This window comes from Schistocerca gregaria, chromosome 3 (assembly GCF_023897955.1).
Source record: "Schistocerca gregaria isolate iqSchGreg1 chromosome 3, iqSchGreg1.2, whole genome shotgun sequence".
Lineage (NCBI taxonomy): Eukaryota > Metazoa > Arthropoda > Insecta > Orthoptera > Acrididae > Schistocerca > Schistocerca gregaria.
In genome coordinates, this window is record NC_064922.1 from 24228455 (window position 1) to 24233167 (window position 4713).

Sequence of the window (4713 nt, forward strand, 5' to 3'; positions counted from 1 at the left end):
AGAGTGATAGAGACATTACTCCCATGGAGGAATGTGCGCATGGTGACTGTTGTATTCAGTCCCGATGCAATTTCTGCGTTTCATCAACACTCTGATATTCCACAGATTTAAGAATGACACCAGATGTGCATCGGAAACTACTACTGGTCTTCCAGGGAACGATCAAAGCGTAGACTGTTTGAGACATTACACCCTTGGAGGAAAGTGTGCACGGTGACTGTTGTATTCAATCCCGATGCAATTTCTGTGATTATTCAACACTTTGAAGGTCCACAGATTACAGAATGCCTCCAGATGTGCATCAGACACTACTACTGGTCTTCCAGTCAACGATCAAAGCGAAGACTGTTTGAGAAATTACTCCAATGGAGGAAAGTGCGCATGGTGACTGTTGTATTCAATCCCGAGGCAATTTCTTTGTTTCATCAACACTTTGAAGGTCCACAGTTTACAGAATGCCTCCAGATCTGCATCGGAAACTACTAATGGTCTTCCAGGGAACGATCAAAGCGTAGACTAGTTGAGACATTACTCCCATGGAGGAACGTGCGCATGGTGACTGTTGTATTCAATCCCGATGCAATTACTGTGTTTCATCAACACTTTGAAGGTCCACAGATTACAGAATGCCTCCAGATGTGCATCGGAAACTACTACTGGTCTTCCAGGGAACGATGAAAGCGTAGACAGTTTGAGACATTACTCCCATGGAGGAAATTGCGCATGGTGACAGTTGTAATCAATCCTGATGCAATTACTGTGTTTCATCAAAACTCTGATAGTCCACAGATAACCGATTGACACCAGATGTGCATCGGAAACTACTACTGGTCTTCCAGGGAACGATGAAAGCGTAGACAGTTTGAGACATTACTCCCATGGAGGAAATTGCGCATGGTGACTGTTGTATTCAATCCCGATGCAATTTCTGTTTTTCATCAACACTCAGATAGGCCACAGATTACAGAATTCCTCCAGATGTGCATCGCAAACTACTACTGGTGTTCCAGGGAACAATCAAAGCGTAGTGTGTTAGAGACATTACTCCCATGGAGGAATGTGCGCATGGTGACTGTTGTATTCCATCCCGATGGATTTTCTGTGTCTCAACAACACTTTGAAGGTCCACAGATTACACAATGCCTCCAGATGTGCATCGGAAATTTTTACTGGTCTCCCAGGAAACGATCAAAACGTAGACTGTTTGAGACATTACTCCCATTAAGGAAAGTGCGTGTGGTGACTTTTGTATTCAATCCCGAGGCAATTTCTGTGTTTCATCAACACTCTGATAGTCCACTCATTACAGAATGACCCCAGATGTGCATCGGAAACTACTACTGGTCTTCCGGGGAACGATCAAAGCGAAGACTGTTTGATACATTACTCCCATGGAGGAAATTGCGCATGGTGACTGTTGTATTCAATCCCGATGCATTTTCTGTGTTTCATCAACACTCTGATAGTCCACAGATTACAGATTGACACCATATGTGCATCGGAAAATACTACCGGTCTTCCAGGGAACGATCAAATCGTAGACTGTTTGAGACATTACTCCCGAAGAGGAAAGTGCGCACGGTGACTGTTGTATTCAATCCCGATGCAATTTCTGCGTTTTATCAACACTCAGATAGTCCACAGATTACAGAATGCCTTTAGATGTGCATCGCAAACTTTTACTGGTCTTCCAGTTAACGATCAAAGCGTAGAGTGTTAGAGACATTACTCCTATGGTGGAAAGTGCGCATGGTGACTGTTGTATTCAATCCCGATGCTATTTCTGTGTTTCATAACACTCTGAAAGTCCACAGATTACAGAATGACTCCAGATGTGTATCGGAAACTACTACTGGTCTTCCAGGGAATGATCAAAACGTAGACTGTTTGAGACATTACTCCCATAGAGGAAAGTTCGCATGGTGACTGTTGTATTCAATCCCGATGCAATTTCTGTGTTTCATCAACACTCTGATAGGCCACACATTATAGAACGCCCCCAGATGTGCATCGGAAACTACTACTGGTCTTCCAGGGAACGATCAAATCGTAAACTGTTTGAGACATTACTCCCATGGAGGAAAGTGCGCATTGTGACGGTTGTAGAATGAGATTTTCACTCTGCAGCGGAGTGTGCGCTGATATGAAACTTCCTGGCAGATTAAAACTGTGTGTCCGACCGAGACTCGAACTCGGGACCTTTGCCTTTCGCGGGCAAGTGCTCTACCAACTGAGCTACCGAAGCACGACTCACGTCCGGTACTCACAGCTTTACTTCTGCCAGTATCCGTCTCCTACCTTCCAAACTTTACAGAAGCTCTTCTGCGAACCTTGCAGAACTAGCACTCCTGAAAGAAAGGATATTGCGGAGACATGGCTTAGCCACAGCCTGGGGGATGTTTCCAGAATGAGATTTTCACTCTGCAGCGGAGTGTGCGCTGATATGAAACTTCCTGGCAGATTAAAACTGTGTGCCCGACCGAGACTCGAACTCGGGACCTTTGCCTTTCGCGGGCAAGTGCTCTACCAACTGAGCTACCGAAGCACGACTCACGTCCGGTACTCACAGCTTTACTTCTGCCAGTATCCGTCTCCTACCTTCCAAACTTTACAGAAGCTCTTCTGCGAACCTTGCAGAACTAGCACTCCTGAAAGAAAGGATATTGCGGAGACATGGCTTAGCCACAGCCTGGGGGATGTTTCCAGAATGAGATTTTCACTCTGCAGCGGAGTGTGCGCTGATATGAAACTTCCTGGCAGATTAAAACTGTGTGCCCGACCGAGACTCGAACTCGGGACCTTTGCCTTTCGCGGGCAAGTGCTCTACCAACTGAGCTACCGAAGCACGACTCACGTCCGGTACTCACAGCTTTACTTCTGCCAGTATCCGTCTCCTACCTTCCAAACTTTACAGAGGCTCTTCTGCGAACCTTGCAGAACTAGCACTCCTCAAAGAAAGGATATTGCGGAGACATGGCTTAGCCACAGCCTGGGGGATGTTTCCAGAATGAGATTTTCACTCTGCAGCGGAGTGTGCGCTGATATGAAACTTCCTGGCAGATTAAAACTGTGTGCCCGACCGAGACTCGAACTCGGGACCTTTGCCTTTCGCGGGCAAGTGCTCTACCAACTGAGCTACCGAAGCACGACTCACGTCCGGTACTCACAGCTTTACTTCTGCCAGTATCCGTCTCCTACCTTCCAAACTTTACAGAAGCTCTTCTGCGAACCTTGCAGAACTAGCACTCCTGAAAGAAAGGATATTGCGGAGACATGGCTTAGCCACAGCCGGGAGGATGTTTCCAGAATGAGATTTTCACTCTGCAGCGGAGTGTGCGCTGATATGAAACTTCCTGGCAGATTAAAACTGTGTGCCCGACCGAGACTCGAACTCGGGACCTTTGCCTTTCGCGGGCAAGTGCTCTACCAACTGAGCTACCGAAGCACGACTCACGTCCGGTACTCACAGCTTTACTTCTGCCAGTATCCGTCTCCTACCTTCCAAACTTTACAGAAGCTCTTCTGCGAACCTTGCAGAACTAGCACTCCTGAAAGAAAGGATATTGCGGAGACGTGGCTTAGCCACAGCCTGGGGGATGTTTCCAGAATGAGATTTTCACTCTGCAGCGGAGTGTGCGCTGATATGAAACTTCCTGGCAGATTAAAACTGTGTGCCCGACCGAGACTCGAACTCGGGACCTTTGCCTTTCGCGGGCAAGTGCTCTACCAACTGAGCTACCGAAGCACGACTCACGTCCGGTACTCACAGCTTTACTTCTGCCAGTATCCGTCTCCTACCTTCCAAACTTTACAGAAGCTCTTCTGCGAACCTTGCAGAACTAGCACTCCTGAAAGAAAGGATATTGCGGAGACATGGCTTAGCCACAGCCTGGGGGATGTTTCCAGAATGAGATTTTCACTCTGCAGCGGAGTGTGCGCTGATATGAAACTTCCTGGCAGATTAAAACTGTGTGCCCGACCGAGACTCGAACTCGGGACCTTTGCCTTTCGCGGGCAAGTGCTCTACCAACTGAGCTACCGAAGCACGACTCACGTCCGGTACTCACAGCTTTACTTCTGCCAGTATCCGTCTCCTACCTTCCAAACTTTACAGAAGCTCTTCTGCGAACCTTGCAGAACTAGCACTCCTGAAAGAAAGGATATTGCGGAGACATGGCTTAGCCACAGCCTGGGGGATGTTTCCAGAATGAGATTTTCACTCTGCAGCGGAGTGTGCGCTGATATGAAACTTCCTGGCAGATTAAAACTGTGTGCCCGACCGAGACTCGAACTCGGGACCTTTGCCTTTCGCGGGCAAGTGCTCTACCAACTGAGCTACCGAAGCACGACTCACGTCCGGTACTCACAGCTTTACTTCTGCCAGTATCCGTCTCCTACCTTCCAAACTTTACAGAAGCTCTTCTGCGAACCTTGCAGAACTAGCACTCCTGAAAGAAAGGATATTGCGGAGACATGGCTTAGCCACAGCCTGGGGGATGTTTCCAGAATGAGATTTTCACTCTGCAGCGGAGTGTGCGCTGATATGAAACTTCCTGGCAGATTAAAACTGTGTGCCCGACCGAGACTCGAACTCGGGACCTTTGCCTTTCGCGGGCAAGTGCTCTACCAACTGAGCTACCGAAGCACGACTCACGTCCGGTACTCACAGCTTTACTTCTGCCAGTATCCGTCTCCTACCTTCCAAACTTTACA

The 4713-nt window shown here is 47.9% G+C and overlaps 1 non-coding gene across 1 annotated transcript; it reads right to left on the bottom strand.

Annotated features, from left to right (window-relative positions):
* Positions 1 to 2170: 2170 nt before the first annotated feature.
* On the bottom strand, positions 2171 to 2245 carry Trnas-cga (transfer RNA serine (anticodon CGA)). Its single transcript has one exon. It is a non-coding gene; the product is annotated as a tRNA-Ser (tRNA).
* Positions 2246 to 4713: the final 2468 nt, after the last annotated feature.